Genomic DNA, 19,661 nt, shown 5'->3' on the forward strand with positions numbered 1-19,661 from the left:
GGCCAGCACTTTACTCACTGTGCCACCTAGCCACCCCTTCCTCATCATTTCTTATAGCACAATAGTATTCCATTACAACCATATGCCACAACTTTTTCAGCCATCTACCAGTTGATGGGCATCCCCTTAATTTCCAATTCTTTGACACCTCAAACAAAGCTTCTATAAATATTTTTATACAAATAGATCCTTTTCCCTTTTATTCAATTTCTTTAGGATACAGACCTGGTAATGGTATTGCTGGGTCAAAGGATATATACAGTTTTATAGCCTTTTGGTTATAGTTATAATTTATTCTCCAGAATGGTTAGACCAGTTCACAACTCCACCAACAGTGCAATAGTGTACCTATTTTTTCCACATCCCCTCCAGCATTTATAATTTTCTTTATCTGTCATATTAACCAATCTGATAGATATGAAGTGGTATATAAGAGTTGTTTTAATTTTCATTTCTCTAGTCAATAGTGATATAGAGCATTTTTCAAGTAACTTTTGATAGTTTTGATTTCTTTTTTCTGAAAACTGTTGGTTCATATACTTTGATCATTTGTCAATTGAGGAATAATTCTTATCTTTGTAGATTTGGTCTGTTCCCTATATACTTGAAACATGAAGCCTGTATCAGAGAAACTTGCTAAATTTTTTTTTCCAGTTTCCTGCTTTCTTCTAATTTTGGCTAAATTAATTTTTTTGTGCAAAAACTAATTTAATGTAATCAGAATTATCTATTTTATTTCCCTTGATCCTCTCTATCTCTTGTTTTGTCATAAGCTCTACCCTTATTCATAGATCTGATAGGTATATTTTCCCCTTATCCCTTAAATTGCTTATGATGTAATCTTTTATGTCTAAATCATGGACCCATTTTGTCCTAATATTGATATATCATCTGAGATGTTGGTCTTTATCTAATTTCTACAAAACTGCTTTCCATTTTCCTAGCAATTTTTGTTAAATGGTGAGTTCTTACCCCCAAAGCTTAGATCTTTGGGTTTATTAAACACTAGATCACTATGGTCATTTATTACTGTGTATTAAGTACTTGATATAGTTCACTGATCCACTATTCTATTTCTTAGTCATTACCAGATTGTTTTCATGATTAGTGCTTTATAATACAGTTTGAAACCTGGTACTGGTAGGCCATCTGTCTTTACATTTTTTTTTCATGGATTCCCTTGATATTATTGATCTTTTGTTCTTCCAGATGAATTAACATTTTTCTAGATCTATAAAACAATTCCTTGGTTGTTTGATTGGCATTGCACCAAATAAATTAACTTAGGTAGAATCATCATTTGTATTATATTGCCTTGGCCTACTCATGGGCAATTAATATTGCTCCAACTGTTTTGATCTTTATTTGGGTAAAAAGTATTTTGTAATTATGTTCATATAGTTCCTGGGTATCTTGGCAGGCAAACTCCCAAGTATTTTTTATTGTCTACAGTTATTTTAAATGGAATTTCTCTTTCTATCTGTTCCTTCTGGGTTTTATTGGTAGTGTACAAAAATGCTGATGATTTATGTGGGTTTATTTTATATCCTACAACTTTGCTAAAGTTGTTAATTGTTTCAGCTAGTTTTTTAAATGATTCTCTAGTCTTCCTAAAGTTTATCACTGTATCATCTGCAAAAGGTGAAAGTTTTGTTTCATCACTGCATATTTTTTTTGTTGAATTTCCTTTTCTTGTATTATTGCTATAGCTAGTATTTTTAATCTAATATTGAATAATAGTGGTAATAATGGACATCCTTCCTCCACTCCTGATCATATTGGTAAGGCTTCAAGTTTATCCTTGTTACAGATAATGTTTATTCTTAATTTTAGATAGATCCTACTTAATCATTTAAAGAAATGATCCATTTATTTCTATGCTTTCAAATGTTTTTAACAAGGATGACCGTTGGGGCAGCTAGGAGGTGCAGTGAATATAGTGCTGGTCTTGGTAAGGAGGACCTGAGTTCAAATCTGGCCTCAGACACATAATACTTACTAGCTGTCTGACCTTGGGCAAGTCACTTAACCCCAATTTCCCTGCCTTCCCCCTTCCAAAAAAGAAAAAAAAAAAGAATGAATGTTGCATTTTTTCTTTTTTTTTTTTAATTTTGAAAAATTTATTGTGAATCCACCAGCTCCACATTGATCTGCAGAAACTAGGCAGCATCTTCTTTTGGGACTAGGTCTTTTTTGAGTGGTCCCATGAAAGCTTTCTTCTCCTTCACGGTCTGGAACCCACCGTGACCAAATTTGGAGGTGGTGTCGATGAACTTCAGATCAATCTTCTCCAGGGAGCGACGTTTGGTCTGTACCAGCAGAGACTTCCACAGGGCGAGGACACGCATCTTGGTCCCAACGACACAGGCTTTCAGCATGACAAAGTCATTGGTCACTTCACTAGTGGACGAAGCCTCCCAGAGGGTTGATGCTCTTGTCAGATCATAATCGGTGGATGTGTTGTTTTTGATCAGCTTGCCATCATTGATCTGGTAGCCCTGGCCAATCTTGTAGATCTTCTTGTTGATCTCAGTGTGATGGTGGTAGCCCTTCTAACCAGCTTGAGCCACAGAGAAGGCCACGTGGGCAGGATGCCAAGCTCCAATGCATGCCACCTTATGCAGGCCTTGGTGGGATTTTTGGGGCAGTTTCTTTGTGTGCCAGTGGCTGGTGACACCTTTGTAGCCCTTCCCCTTGGTCACTCCAATGACATCAATCATCTCATCCTGCCCAAACATGGTGGACACGGGCACCTGCTGTTCCAGCTTCTTCTGGGCCCAGTCCAGCTACTTAGCCACACTGCCACCATTCACCTGGATCTCCATCAGGTGGGACTTCTTTTGCCTCAGAGGCAGCAGGCGCATCTGCTGTTGAAGTCTTTCTCCAGCTGCTTTTTGCCATCATCGTCCTGCCACTTCTTGCAATACTTGGTGAAGGCCTTCTTCTTGGACTTATGCCAGTTCTTATAGAATCGCCTCTCACGCTCATCACTGATGTGCTCAGCAAAGATGGTTTTGAAGCTGCGCAGGCCCTGGGGGGTCTGCACGTAGCCCACGATGCCTACAATGACCATGGGGAGCGTCTCCACGATGGTGAAGGCCTCGACGACTTCCTTCTTGTTGACCTTTGAACCAGGCCTGTCCACCTCCCTCACAATGTGGGTCATGCCGGCCTTATAGCCCAGGAAGGCTGTCAGGTGGATGGGCTTGGTGGGGTCATCTTTGGGGAAACTTCACCTTTCCTCGGTGCCTGCTGCTTCTCTTTCGAGGAAGGAAGCCCAGAGACCCATGCCTGGGAGCCGAGAACTTCCTGTGGGACATACTACCGCAGTTGCACCTGAGCCTGCCACCGAGGTGGGTTGGAAGAGCAATGTTGCATTTTTTGAGAAGTTCTTTCTGTGAGATAATCATATGATTCTTGTTTTTGCTATTGATAAGGTCAGTCATGCTTAAACCAGCCCTGCATTCCTGGCATAAATCCTACTTGGTCATAGTGTAAGGTCTTTATGATATATTGTTGTTATCTCTTTACAAGTATTTTATTTAATGTTTTTGCATAGATATTCCTTTGGGAAATTATTCTCTAATTTTCTTTCTCTCCTTCTTATCTTTCTGGTTTAGTCATCAAAACCATATTTGTGTCATAAAAGGAATTTGGTGGGGTTCCTTCTTTACTTATTTTATCAAATAATTTATATGGCATTAGGATTATTTGTTCCTTAAATGTTTGGTAGAAATCACTTGTAAATCCATGTGATCCTGGGGATTTTTTCTTAGGGAGCTCATTTATGGCTTGTTCAATTTTTTTTCTAAGATAGGGTTATTCTGTCAATCTAAGTGATTTATATTTTTGTAAGCATTAAGCTATTTCACATAGATTGTCAGTTTTACTGGTACATAATTGGGCAAAATAACTCCTAGTAATTGCTTTAATATTATCTTCATTGGCAGTGCATTAACATCTTTTTTATTATTGATATTGGTAATTTGATTTTCTTCTTTTAATCAAATTAACCAATGGTTCATCTGTTTTATTGTCCCCCCCCATAAAACCAGCTCCTAGTTTTATATATTAGTTCAATGGTTTCTTACTTTTGATTTTATTATTTTTGCCTTGACTTTAGAATTTCCATTTTGATGCTTAATTGGGGATTTTAAATTTGTTCTTTTTCTAGTTTTTTTCCCCCAAATCACATGCCTAATTAATTGATCTGCTCTTTCTCTTTTCTTATTGGCATAAGCATTTAGAGATATACAATTTCCTCCATGTATTACTTTGGCTACTTCCTGCAACTTTTGGTAAATTGTCTTATTATTTTTGTTATCTTTCATGAAAATATTTGTTTTTTGTTTGATTGTTTCTGATTGTTTCTATGATATCTTCTTTGACCCATTCATTCTTAAGGATTGGTTTATTTGGTTTCTATTACTTTTAATTTGTGCTTCCACAGCTTTTTATTGAATGTAATTTTTATTGCATTGTGGTCCCAAAGGGGTATTTGATGTTTCTGTTTTTTTGCATTTGTTTGTGAGGTTTTTATACCCTAATCCATGATCAGTTTTTGTGATGGTGCCATATATAGTTAAAAAAGTATACTCTTTTTTATTCCATTCAGTTTTCTCTAAAGATCTATCATATCTAGTTTTTCTAAAATTCTCTTTACCTACTTACATTCTTTCTAATTTATTTTATGTGTTAAATTTATGTGTCTCTGAGATGAGAAAAATCAAGGTTCCTCCACCTAATACAAATTTATTGTCTATTTCCTCCTGTTACTTATTTAACTTTTAATAATTTGATTGCTACATCATTTGGTGTACATATGTTAAGTGTTGATATTACTTCATTGTCTATGGTAACTTTTAGCAAAATGCAGTTTCCTTGATTATCTCTTTTAGTTAGATCTGTTTTTGCTTTTGCTTTGTCTGAGATCATGATTGCTACCTCCTGCCTTTTTCACTTTAGCCAAAGCATAATAAATTGTGTTCTACCTTCTTATTTTAACTCTGTTTTTGCTTTCTGTTTTAAGTGTGTTTACTATAAACAACATTGTTGGATTTTTGTTTCTAATTCATTCTGGTATCCTTTTCCATTTTATGGGTAAGTTCACCCCATTCACATTCACAGCTATGATTACTAACTGTATTTTTCTCTATTCCATTTTCTTCTATTTATCCTGCTCTCTCTGTCTCTGTCTCTCTCCCTCTCCCTCTCTCTCTCTCTCTCTCTCTCTCTCTCTCTCTCTCTCTCTCTCTCTTCCTATTCCTCCTTAAAAGTCTGTTTTGCTTTTGACCACTGCCTTCCTTAATCTACCTTCCCTCCAATCACCTTCTCTTTCTTTTTATCCTTTTCCTATTCTATTTCACTGCTGAGTAAGATAGATTTCTCTACCCAACTGAGTGCAGTTGAAAGTGAGGTTCAAGTGTTGCCAGTCCCTCCCACATTTTTCCTCCGCTATAAAACATCTTCCTTATGCTTCTGTTTTATGTGAAATAATTCTCCCCCTTCTTTCCTTTACCATTTCTCCCTGTGCATTCCTTTCTCACACCTCAATTTTTTGCACATGATCCCAACATAATCAACACACACCCATGTCCTCTGTCTATGTAGATTCCTTCTAACTGTCCTAATTATGATAAATTCTTAGGAGTTACATGTATCATCTTCCCATATAGGAATTTAAACAGTCTAAAATTTTTGAGTCCCATATGATTTCTCTTAAGAGATATGTTTACCTTTTTATGTTTTTCTTAAGTCTTCTGTTTGAAAGTCAGATTTTCTATTCAGCTCTAGTCTTTTCATCTGAGAATCTTGAAAATCCTATATTTCACTAAATGTCCATTTTTTTTACCCTGAAGGATTACACTTAGTTTTCCTAGGTAGGTTATTCTTAATTGTAACTCTAGTTCCTTTGCCTTCTTGAATATCATATTCTAAGCTCTCTGTAGCTGCTAAATCTTGTGTGATCCTGATTGTGATTTCATGGTATTTGAACTTTTTTTTTCCTGACTGCTTGAATTTTCCTTTTGATCTGGAAGTTCTGGAATTTGGTTATACTGTTCCTGGGAGTTTTCAATTTGGGATCTCTTTCAGAAGGGGATCAGTGAATCCCTTTGATTTCCATTTTACTGTTTGGTTTTAAAGTATATCAACAGTTTTCCTTTATAATTTCTTTTTTTTTTTTTGCTTTTTTTTTGAGGGGGTAAGGTAGGGCAATTGAGGTTAAGTGGCTTGCCCAAGGTCACATGGCTAGTTTTGTGTCAAGTGCCTGAGGCCGGATTTGAACTCAGGTCCTCCAGACTCCAGGGCTGGTGCTCTATTCACTGTGCAACCTAGCTGTCCCCCTTAATAATTTCTTGAACAATGATGTATATGCTCCTTTTTTAATAGGCTCTTTTTTAATCCTTCCTTTCAGGTAGTCTTAGAATTATTAAATTATCTTTCCTCAATCTATTTTCCACATCAGTGTATATTTTCTATTTTTTTTAAATACTTTTGACTTTGCTTAATTGTTTCTTGACATCTCTAGGAGTCATTCACTTCCATTGTGAATTCTAATTTTTAAAGAATTATTTTCTTCAATGAGCTTTTGTACTTCATTTACCATTTGGCTGATTATTTTTTCTTTAGTATATTTTGTGCCTCTTTTTATCAAGACATTAATTATATTTTTGGATATTCATAGGTTCTTATGTTCATATGTTATCTGATAGGTGTGAGTAGGATCTTTAATATTGGAATAGAAGATAATGACCAGCTTTTTACTCTACTCACAACTGATTGAGGAAATGCAGTTTTACAATAAAATGAGAAAGATTTACATGAGACATAAGATGAGGATTTCATGATGAAGAAGATTAATTGTTTGCACTCTAAAATAGCTTGTTGAAAGACTCTGGTAGATCAGTTTCTTAGGAGATTTTTTAAAATACAAGTTTTATTATATTTTTTCTTTTTGCATTACAAACATTTACAGATAATCCCTACTCCACAAGAGGATATCTAACAAAGGAAAAGCAATTAAGTAAAACTAACAATATAGTGACCTCATCATGTGGCATGTAGTATGGCACAGCTGTAGCACCCCCTCCCCATTTTTTTAAATCAAAGAACAATTAACAGAAATACTTTTTCTCTCCATCTCATCTCCCCTCTCAGAAAAAAAGCAAATAGGAAAACAAATTCTTTGAATTACATATGAAGAGTGAAGCAAAAGAAATTTATGTGTATATATACACATTTATACACGCACCACATACACATGCACACACATACCTGTTCTTTGTGTGTATGTGTGTGTGTGTGTGTGTGTGTGTGTGGTATAATTCTCTACCCTAAATCTGTCACCTCTTTGTCAAGAGGTGGATAGTCATGTTTCACCATTGCATCATAGATGTCCATATGTTGATCATAATCCTTAGAGCCTTCAAATTTTTTTGTCTTAATGAGGTTGCTGTTATTGCATAAATTGTTTTTCTGGTTCTGTTTTCATCCATTTATGAAAGTCTTCACAATTGTTTTCTTAGTAATCTTGATGTTATAGTATAAATTGTACTCTTGATTCTGCTCACTTTACTCTGTATTAGTTCATATAACTCCACATCTCTGCAATTTCTTCATTTCTTACAATGCATTAATATTTGATCTCATTCATATACAGAAACTTGTTCAGCCATTCCTCAATTAATGAGCATCCCTTTTTAAAAATTTATTTATTTATTTTAGTCTTAAACGTTCATTTCCCCAATATATTCCAAAAGTTCCAAATTTTCTCCTCATCTTTCCCCTCCCCCACCCCAAGATGGCATGCATTCTGATTGTCCCTTCCTCCAGTCTGCCCTCCCGTCTATCATGCTCCTCTCTCACCCAGGTCCAATAGTTTTCCCACTGGCCTTCTATGCTGTCTTTGGTGTCTGTGGGCAGAAAAGTCTGGATACTGTCAAAGCTGCCACTGATTCAGTCCCCTAAGACCTACTCAGGCCCATTGCTGCACTGTGGCTCATGCTGGACTGCGCTGCACTCCAAGCCTGGTGTGATAGACCCTTCCTGTTGACCTTCCAGGCCATTCTGGGCTTGAGATTTGCTTCACTCCATCTTTTCATGGGTTCTACAGCTCTAGAATTTGTTTAGAGTCATTTTCTACAGGTATTTGGAGGGGTTTGGGGGAGAGCTCAAGCAAATCTCTGCTTGTATTCTACCTTCTTGGCTCTGCCCCACCCCCAGCCTCCCCTTAGTTTACCGTTTTTTTTGTCACCCCAAAAGAGCTACTATATATATATATATATATATATATATATATATATATATATATATATATATATATATATTTATACAAATAATACCCTTTCCTGGTTCTTTGATTTTGGAGAGACTGGGCAAGTGATATAGCTTGGTCAAAGGGCATGCTCTTTTTAGTAATTTCATGTGTATGATTCCAAATTGATTAGCTTCTTATAAGCCTGCCCTGGTTCAAGAGAAGTTTCACCTAAAGGCAGTAGAATGGAATATTTGGCTTCTCAAGGACTCTTCCAGGGCTATCATTTTATGAAATAAATATTATGGAAAAAGTTCATGTTATGGGACTCTAGGGAGCCAATGGAGTTACTTAAAAGAGTAAACTTGGGAAAGAAAATTTGTATGAAGTGGTAAATATTCAAAAGAATATAGGATAGGGGATGGTGGAACAGGTGCAGCATTGTAGGAATGAATGAATGAAAAAAAGCATTTATTTATAAGTACTTACTATGTGCAATGCAATCATCTAAGCACCAGGAATACAAATGAAAAAGTAAGACAGTGAGTTCTCTCAAGGAACTCACATTCTAATGGGAAAAAAACACATAAAGAAAATATCAACTGCAATGCACATGGCAAGGCTGGATTGCATAAGACGGCTGCAGAAAGGTGAGTGGTAATCTATCTTCTTTAGTGCCATTGCCATTGATAGAATGAGATCCATTTCTGAAGTGGACATTTTTGACAATGCCAAGAATTTTGTTGGCAAGAACTTTGTTTTCTAGGTTTTCCAGAAACTGTGGCAATTGAGGAGTAAAGGTCTATGGGACCTACCTGCAGAGACAGTTGCTCTATTGCATCTCCACAAGTGTTATTACCCTGGATGGTGGTGGGGGCTCAGTTGGAAGCAAGTGGCAAGTATGGGAAGGTTACAATTCCCAATGCTATTGGCCTCACAATTTGACAGTGGTTTTGTTAGTAGTTAATGTTGGTGTTAGTGGGGATGGTGAACCATATTTCCCCCAGATGATGTCTGAGGGAAGCAATAAGACTAGTGGTCTAAATTAAGAAGATATGGTCATGTGAGTAAATCCATGAGAGGGGGCAGCATGGCAGAGAACATTTGTGTGGAGAATAGTAGAGGTAGAAATAAAAACATTATCATCAGAGTATACTGCAGACTCCAAGACAAAGAGGAAATAAAGAATTTAAGAAGTAAATAAAAACGATATTGAAAAATAGATATAGGATAGTAGTGATTGTGGACCCCAGTTTTCCAGATATCTCTTAGAACTCTCTGTATTCAGAAGCAAAGTAACTAATCATGTCTTAGTTTGCCTTAATGATAAGGGTTTTTTTTTTTTTGAAAAGTAGAAGAGCCAATGAGAGAAATTTATTGTGGTTCTGCGTCTCACTAAAAAAGAAGAACTTGTTGATGGTACATAAGAGATGGCAATATTGCTATGGAAATGACAAGGTCTTGGAATTTTTTGATAAATAGTTGGTAGTTGTTTTTCCTTCATTTTTGAAGAGAACAATTGACATCAGCGGGTGACATCTTGACTCGTGTGAATTGGATTTAAGTGAGTCAGAGTTGCATAAACTTACTGTCAGTCTCACTCTCTTTCTGAGTCATCGAAGTCCAGTGGCAAGACAAAAGTCAATATGACTGACAATGGCTTGGAATGCAATGGATGACCTTGGTGTCTTTGATATCTGACCAAGCACTAAATGTTCCACATTGCCTGCTTCAGCTGCCTTCATGACCATTGAAACAAATTGTTTTCATCCACCCATTCTGCCAGGAGAAGGCTTCACATGCTAGGGATAGCTATCCACCTAATTCGCCAACAAATTTGAGGCCTGTTGATCACCCTCAAACTGGTTTAGCCCATCTTCCATGATAGGGTATATGGGGTGTTCAGGGAAGAGTAGCACTTCTGGTATGAGGGCTTGCCAAGCCTTTTTCAGGGAGGCTTATTCACCTTTAGTGTCCAACTTTTCACCTAACTCTGATCTATGATACTAAAATCTGTAGTATGCACAGCAACCATACCCCTGATAGATAATAATAATAATTGTTAGCACTTATATAAGGCTTTTAAAGTTTAAAATTTTCTTCACAGATATCTTATTGGTGCTATTATTATCCCCATTTTACAGATGGGGAAACTGAGGTAGTTGGTTTAACTGACTTGCTCAGGATCACACAGCTAGTAAATATCTGAGAGTGGATTTGAACTCTGATCTTCATGATTTCAGGTCCAGAGCTCTTTCCCCACATTATCTAGAAGGGGAGGAAAGATAGAAACAATTTTATATTCCCTCTATATTTTATGAGAGATGATTTCAAAGAGTTAAGAGAGAGAATATATTAGATCACAGGGACTAAAATTTTACAGGGGGTAGTGTAATGTAATGCCAAGGAAAGGCAACTTCCCAAGGTTCAGAATACCAGCATAGGTGCTCTCCATTTTATTCAGTGACAAATCAAGAACAGAGAAGATCAAAACATGACATCATTCAAAATACAGCATTTACTAAGTGTGATTAAATAATCTCCAAGTACTACCCCACCCCAGGACCTTCCATTCATTCAATCAATTACAAAGTCCCTGTCCTAAATACTACTCTACCCCTAGGCTGTACTTTCATTTAGTCCATCACAAAACCCCTCTTCTCAAATGGAGATTAGTTTCCAATCTAAGTAAAGTACATTCATTTGTTCAACCATAGAACCATAGAAAGGTCAAAAGTTCCCCACACCTGGATCACAATTGAATCTACCCCAGAGTTATAACAAGTTTAAGCACAGCACTTAATACCCAAATGGAGGTCTTTTCTTCATCTTGACAGGAGGCAAGTTCTCAGCAATCTTAGTTCCTGGGGAGACAAGGCTTAGCAAGGCCACAAGATACATTGCCAGTCTCTTCATTAATTCATCCTCTGTCTGCAGAACAGTCCTAGAACCCCTGAAAGCATTAGCAAAACCCTCTCCCAGGATTTCTGTAAACATACATCAAGAAAATCCTTCTTCAGGGCTTCTGAACCAACAGAAAGGTTCCCAGACCCCTGCAACAACAGCACTGTCCTTCACCAGTGGACAGTATTCACTCTCTGTCTGCAGGACAGTCTCAGGAGCTCTTAGCCAATAGCCAGGTTCCAGGACTTCTTCAACAGGACTGTCTTTCACCAGTGAACAAATCTGGCAAAACAACATCAAAACAGACAGACAAAGTACCAGCAAAACAGCCATGTCTCCTCAATCCTTGGCAGCTCCAGGGGCAGGTCTCAAAAGTCCAGGGCAATTCAAAGTGGCCCTCAGCAATCCTCTCAGTCTCTCTCTGACTCCACGGGGGTGCTGCTTCCAAAAAGTTCTTCTGCCTCTCTCTTGTCTCTCCAAATCTATGTCACCAGCTCCTCCCAGTTTGTGTCTCTCTTTTCAAGTCAACAAGTCCATCCCACAGGTGGGATTAACAAGCTCTGGGTTTTAACACAATCAATTAGAAAACCAAGCCAATACAGGGGAATCTTTAATTACCATTACTATCACAGGTAGTCATAGTTTAGTATAGATGGGAAGTTCTAAAGTATAAAATGTTAAAACCAGAAAGAAAATAATCCCAAAGAGAAGGGGAAGGGGAATTGTCTATGTGCACAAACAGGGAAACTCATTGGTCAACTTGGATTTCAAAGTCAAGGGCAGAAAATGGAAGTAAGAACAGGTAACAGAGGAAAAATATGAAAGTGCAAGAATTCTTTAAAAATATTGTCAGGAATGCAGTAAATTAACACTCATTTGTTGAGTACCTACTATGGGCCTGGCAGTATTCTAGGTGCCAAAGATATAAGCCAAAACAAAGAATCAAATAATCGGTGTTGTCAAAGAGTTTTTGTTCTACTGCTTGCAAACTCAAATAATATGAAGGTGACAAGGGAAGATTAAAGATGAGAAAAACCTTTTAAAAATACATTGATGTAAAGGGAGAACAAAGGGGATGTTAGCATCTCCACTTTGGGTAGATAGGATGATGATAATAGATAGTGGGAGGTAGAATGTCATTTGTGAGAAAATAGCAGAAAAAAATACTTTGGATGAACCAGAATGCATGTGAAGTGAGATAATGTAGAATAGGGCTGGATAAATAGGTTGAAACCAAGTGGTGGAGGGCTTCAAATTCCCAACAGAGAAAATGGTACTCTATCATAGAGATAACAAAACAACCCTGGAATTCATTGTGCAATGGAATAATATAGTGAACTATGTGCAAAGAAAATCACTGGTATCACATCACACCTATCAGATTGGCTAACATGACAAAACAGGAAAATGATAAATGTTGGAAAAGATGTGGGAAAGTTGAAACACTAATTCATTGTTGGTGGAGTTGTGAACTGGAGCAATTTGGAACTATGCCCAAACAACTATAAAAATGTGCATACCCTTTGACCCAGCAATACCAATTCTAGGAATGTATCCCAAAGAGAGAGTAAAAATGGGAAAAGGACCCACACATACAAAAATATTTATAGCAGCTCTCTTTGTGGTGCCCAAGAACTGGAAACTGAGGATATGGCCAATTGATGGGGCACATCAATTGGGGAATGGCTGAACAAGTTGTGGTATGTGAATATAATGGAATACTATTGTGCTATAAGAAATGATAAACAGGCAGACCAAAAAAATCTGGAAAGATTTATATGAACTGATGCTGAGTGAAGTGAGCAGAAGCAGGAGAACATTGTACATGGTAACAGCCATAGTCTGCAATGACTGATTTTGATAGACTTAGCCCTTCTCAGCAATGCAAGGACTTAAACCATTTCCAAAGGATTCATGATGGAAAATGCCATCAATGTCCAGAGAAAGAACTATGGAGTCTGAATGCAGAGTGAAGCAGACTATTTTCTTTTGTTTGTTTTGTTTTTTCTTTCTCGTGGTCTCTCTCATTTGTTACAATACTATACAACATGACTAATGTGAAAATATGTTTAATAGGAATGTATATGTAAAGCCTATATCAGATTGCAGGCCATCTTGGGGAGGAAGGGAGGAAATTTTAAAACTTATAGAAGTAAATATTGAAAACTTAATTAATAAAATTTGAAAAAAGAAAAGAAAAAAATAAAATCACTTTGACAGCTCTAGGGAAGACAGATTTGAGAGGCAAGAGGCTTAAAGAAGGGAGTCCAATGAGGAGATGATTACAGAGGTGACTGGGGGCCTAACCTAGGGCAATGACTGCAAGAATTGAGAAAAGGGGATAGATATCAGAGAGGTCATGAAAGCAGAATCAACAAGACTTGGTGCATGGAGGATTGTATATGGGTAACAAGAGTTGGTGAAGTGTTGAGGATGGTTCTGAGGTTACAAAACTAGACTGGAAGCATTGTGGTGTCATTAACAATCACAGGAAAGTTTGGGAGAAGACTGGGGTTGGGGACATAGTATATAAATTGCCAGGCCTGGATTCAGGAAGACTCAACTTTCTGAGTTCAAATGTGACTGCAGACACTTACTAGCTGTATTGCCCTAGGCAACAATTTGACCCTGTTTGCCTCAATTCTCTCTCTGTAAAATGACCTGGAGAAGGAAAAGGCAAACCACTCCAGTATCTTTGTCCAGAAAACTCCAAGTGGGGTCACAAAGTGTTGGACACAACTCAAATCACTGAACAGCAACAAAAAATGTTGAAGAAATAGACTTTTTTTTTTAATTGAGCGTTATAGAATCATTGAAAGAACTGTGAATTTCCCAAATTTTCATATAGCCCAGTTCCTTCCTTCTAAGTTTTGACCCAAATTCATTATCCATCTCTAGGGCCTAATGTATAACAGTAAAGGTAAGCATTCTTCAAATCTTAAAGTGCTATATAATTGTCTGTTGGTTTCCCTGTTTTAGAGGCACTGACATCTAGTGAATAAAGAGTTGGTTTAAAAGTCAGGAGGGTCTGGGTTCAAGTTCTGCTTCTGATGAATATTGGTTTGTGATTCTGGACAAGTCACTCACCCTCAAAATGCCATAAGCAACTTTCTAAGATTACAAATTGTATCCAAATTGCTCATCTGTATGAGTGAAGGGAGTTTCCATATTGAAAGTCTCCTACACCAATTAAATCAGAAGTCTGGACCAAAAGAAAGGATATTGTTATTGTTATTAATTTGATGGACTGGACAGTTGCAGATCATAGTCTGAAGAATGTGTTTTTCATATATTCTGTTTTTTCTCCATGGCTGGTCAAAATCATGTCAGAGTGGATGATTGTAATGTCCACCTGACCAAAATGACTTTCTGGTTCCTCATCCATACATTTATTTTCCATTCCAGATAGCCAGCTTCCCCCTTTCTTTGTCCCTCTCCCCCATCCAGTGCTTATGAACTGCCATCTTAATGTGAACTTTGGCTGTTAAATGCTAGTGTGTTGGCCAACCCAGCCATGCCCATGTGCTTTCATGTAATATGCTGTGGCCTTTTAAGACTTGTGAGTCAATCATAGGGACATAGTCACGTTTTACTGGGAGCCACTTAATATTTAAATTTAATTTTCATTTCAATGCTTCCATGTCATGCATCTGATGGCTGTCATTTACAAAGTACGCACTATTTTTATGTCAGGATATATGTTATTTTCCTAGGTGGTCAAATTGTGAGAGAATCTGGAAAAAATATAAGTATACATATATATATATATTTAAATGACGATTTATAGTACTAACTCCCTAGGAATTCATAGTTAGAAATCCATACTCCATAGCAACTGTATCACTGTTGTGGTCAGGTGTTCTATTTTTCCTTGGTACTTTGGAGAAAGAGAACATTTTAGACTTTGAGTCAGGAGACATCTGTGTTTGGATCCTACCCCTGATGCTTAGTTGTTGTGCAACTATGGGAAATTCATTCTCTGAGCCTCAGTTTCCTCATCTATCAAATAGGAATGGTAAGACCTAAAGACTTGTATCCCAGGCTGATTGTGAGGAGGCTCAAGTGAAAAGAACATCCCCAAAGGTGTTTTGCAAACCTCAGTTATTATTACTTTGAACTATTTTTAAAATGAACATATTCAAGTAAATGCTTGTGTCTAAATCATTTTAGGAAAATCTTCCTTATTAACAAATAGAGGGAAGATTTGTTACCTGATGGAACACCATGAGAATTTGGGCATATTCTCTATGTCACTTGAATGGAAACATTAGAATTCACCTTCTCTGTTTATTCTCCTACATTCTTCAGAAAAGGCACCAAAAATAATGGATATATTTTATTTGGAACTAATCAGTTAATAAGCCCTTATTAAGCCCCTGCTTTGTGCCAGACACTTCTAGGTGCTAGGGATGCAAAGACAATAATGAAACAGTTCTTGATCTCAAGAAACTTACAAGTTTCTACCTATTAATGATATTATTGATGAGAATGCCACTGAAGTCCTCTGATGACTCAGAGGTAGAGAGGACCCTTGGCTCCATATTAGCACAGGGGGATTTCCATAAGATTCTTCCAAGCTAGAATGGCTTGAATTATGGGTCCTTTCTTGACTAAGGACCAGCCTAGGTTGGTTCATAAAGACTCATCACAAGTTTGGATGCAGTGATAAGTTGGGTGGCTAAGACAACTCCCAAAGATCTTTCACTCAGTTGTGGAAGTGTAGGTTTTATTTTAGTTTTATTGATATCCTTTGTTTTTAATACCTAAATCATTTCCTCTTTTTTTTTTAAAGCAATCGGGGTTAAGTAACTTGCTCAAGGTTACACGGCCAGTTATTTCTGGGTGTGGTGCTAAGTATCTGAGCCCAGATTTGATCCCCAGGTCATTCTGACACTGGAGCCGGCGCTCTTACTTGCTGAGCTACCTGGCCACCCCAATCATTTCCTCTTTGTTTCCAAGAAACAAAGTAACTGGTGAACCTTCATTATTACAAAGAAAACCACTTAGGCAAAACCCAAAGACCCAGTTACATTGTAGAGAACATCTACCACATCTTATTTCCCTCATCTGCCACTTCTCTCCTCATTATCAGTTTTCCAGTACCAAGACATCTGCTGACTATTAATGTTTTCAGTTATGTGATTGTAGTTGGAGAAACAAGAACTCTGGGCTCATGTGGACCAGATACATATCTTGGAGCAACCTGACCTCTAAAAGAGAGGAGGTCAAGCTCTTCTCAGATTCTCAAATACACTACACTTCCATCTCAGAGTAGAACTGTGAGGAAAATCTTTTCAAATTTAAGAATGGCTCAGGTAAAGGGTTTCTAGAAAAAGGGATTAGCAAGGTCCTTTCTAAGATGCTCTTAGGATCTTATGTGGATTTGTTAGTTTAAAAAGATGTTTTTGACTTCCTTCCAAAAAGGAAAAAAAGAAAGGGGTCCACATTATGACTAGTGTCAGAACATAGTCACTCTCTGCTCTAGGTGACCCTAGGCTAGAGGTTGCTGACTCAGATTTTGCCAGGGACCACCTGGGGAGGTTTGAGACTGTGGTTTCTGTATTCACCTCAAATTTATGGAGTGAACATTGTTGAGTTACTTTGCCTCTCATTGTCTCATAGGGATAAGAGCACTTATATTCTACCTCACTAAAGTGTATGTAAGAATTAATTTGATTAAGTAGAAACTAAAAAAAAAACCCTCAACAATTCTGTATGCTTCTTTGGGGTAAGTGCTGAAAGCCATTTCTGGGCATCATTGTTATAATTATTATTACCTTTCATCAGGGGATCAACTGAGCAGAGTCACCAGGTCAACCACAGTGTCCTCTCAAAGGCTCTCCCAAGTTGTAAAAGGATTGCAATATGCATGAATGCAGGAAATACTTAGACCAAATGAAGCCATGAATTGTTATTGTAGTACAAGTACTATATAAATGGTTATTATTGCTTTACAGAAATTCAGGTCAAAGGGGGTGAAAATGGTTTGCTATCTACAGTGAAGGGGGTGGTGCTTAAACCATCACTTAAGGGAATGTGTTATATTAGTGAGAACTCCAAGAATATCTGGAAAGAAAATTAAATGTGAAACATTTGAAGTAGAAAAAAATCGAGTGTTTACCATATAAAAGTGTGTAAGAAGTATTGATTTAATTATACTGTCCTCCCCCTTTTGTGGGGGAAAAAGTACAATAATAATAGTATTACTCTTAAAGAAAGATGATATAAAATTCAGGAGGTGGAGGTGTGGGGGGGAAGGGAGTGAGGAACAAAACAGTAATGTTACAAATGCATGACTGCTTTGCCCGGAAATATAAATGTGAAGAATGAAGCAATAATGATCCATTTCTGAAGCCTCATTTTGGGGACATGCTTTAGACCAAGGATTATTAAATACTCACAAATTCCTGACATATCAAAGGATAGCTTATCCATTATTTTAGATGATACCCATATTCCTTATTTATCTTTGGTCATATTACTTAACTATTCCAAACTCTTCCTTGGTTCCCAGTTGCTTACTGTGTAAGGTTCAAAATATGCAAGGGCTTTCTAGTAAGGTCCTCTATAATCTGGTACCACTTACATATATACATATGCATACATATGTATATATACACACATATGTTGCATTCCATGTACTCTGTGCTATAAACAAACTAGATTATCCGTGGTCTTATGTACATATACCAAGGTTTCTCTTCTATCCATGCCTTCATTCATGCTCTTACTGTTCCTTTTTCCTGATACCTTATTAAAGGCCTTAAAGACCTATTTTTGTCTTTGTCTAATTTTTAAATACCCTTAAATTCCAGCTCAAAAAGTGTCTCCTTAATGAAACTTTCCTTTGTTTCCTACCATATATAGGTCTCTTCCTTTGGACCTCACAGAACAGTTTGCTTATACCTTTCTAACATATTTATGTATCATATTGTATTTTGCTTATTTGTGTATTTGTCAAATCCCTCTAGTAGTCAGTCTATAAATTCCATGAGAGCAGAGCTGTGCCCCAGCTAGGTAGAACAGGGAATAGATTGTTGGATCCAGAATAAGAAAACCTAATTATAGAGATTTGAAATGTGTGGCTTAAAATCCTTTTATAATGGGTCTATTGAAGAGCAGAACTAAAGATTCAGCTACTTAGTAGGGCTTACCATGTCCTTTCAGACTCAAACCTTATGTGATTGTGTTGTTTGTAGGGACATGATTTGACCCATTCTGTATCCTAATCTGGGCAAAGACAAAGTCATCATGATAGGCTCTACCCTGGTTTTACCTTCTATTCCAGGAATGTGACTTTCATTAAAACTGCAGTGGTAGCTCTGGCCTGGAGCATAGATAGGATACATTCCTTCTGTGCCAGAATGTCTCTTTCCCTCTCCAGCCTGTGCCCAGAGTGTGACAGAGTCTAAAACTCCATGAGAGATTCACGTCGTTCATGCTCAGGTCTTGGGTCCTGTGGAATCTCCTGTTAAAATGCAAATCTCCTAGGAGGCTCACACCGTCCGCCAGTGTTAGTCTTTAGGGGTTTAGCTTGAATTAGTTTCTCAGAGGTCTTTGCTGCTAAGGAGCAGGGTCCTTTGGGAATGTGATGTGGGCCAAATAACAAGAGTGCAATAGAAATCACATTGAAATAGAATACACTGGGAGTCCGGTCCTGACTGGCTCACTCTCTGTGGTCTCAGAGAAGTCACTTCACCTCTCTCAGACATAGTGTCTGCTTCTGCAAAGGGATCATGTTGGATCAGATAGGTTCTAATGTTCTCTGACTCTGTAATCCTATGAAAGCAAATCAATTCATCATGCTTACTAAGGATTTGGGGCAGGTAGGTGATGCGGTGGACAGAGTGCTGGGCCTAGAGTCAGGATGACTCTTCTTTCTGAGTTCAAATCTGGTCTCAGACACTTCCTAGCTGTATGATCCTGGGCAAGTCAATTAACACTGTTTGCCTCAGTTTCCTCACTTGTAAAATGAGCCGGAGAAGGAACTGGCAAAACCACTCCAATATCTTTGCCAAGAAAACCCCAAATGGGTCATGAAAAGTCAGATATAACTGACAAAATACCTGTGCAACAACAACAACGTTAAGTTTTTACTAGGTTCAAGCCACTGTATTATCTGTTCCACCATGCTTCCTTAACGTGTCCGTGTTCTTCACTTGGTCCTCACCTGGTGTGATCTCAAGGGTCTTCACTATCTTGGTTTTCTTTTTCTGGGCACCCTGTAGATTATTAGTGTCTCATTTGCCTCCCTCCCTCCTTCCCTTTTAGTCGGCTGCATTTGTCTTGTCTTTAATCCTCTGGGCTTTCTTCTTCCTCTTCACTCGGAGGCGTGTCATCTTCTGGTGGGCATTATTTGCCATCATGCTGGAGCAGGACTCTTGCTCTTAGCTGTAGTTTTCTTGGTGAGCTAAATCTGACATTCATCTCTCTACCAAATCAGAAGCCAAGAAGGGCCTGTTTCTATAGTTCATAGATTTCTTTAATCTTCTTCTTTGCCTAT

General features: G+C 37.6%; 1 pseudogene; it reads right to left on the reverse strand.

Annotated features, from left to right (window-relative positions):
- Nucleotides 1-2,156: 2,156 nt before the first annotated feature.
- LOC138161473 (large ribosomal subunit protein uL3 pseudogene) lies at nt 2,157-3,358 on the reverse strand (annotated as a pseudogene).
- Between the last annotated feature and the right edge of the window lie 16,303 nt (nt 3,359-19,661).

This window comes from Petaurus breviceps, unplaced genomic scaffold (assembly GCF_028583685.1).
Source record: "Petaurus breviceps papuanus isolate PSGF00001 unplaced genomic scaffold, PetGlider_PUasm1.0 185, whole genome shotgun sequence".
Taxonomy (NCBI): Eukaryota; Metazoa; Chordata; class Mammalia; order Diprotodontia; family Petauridae; genus Petaurus; species Petaurus breviceps.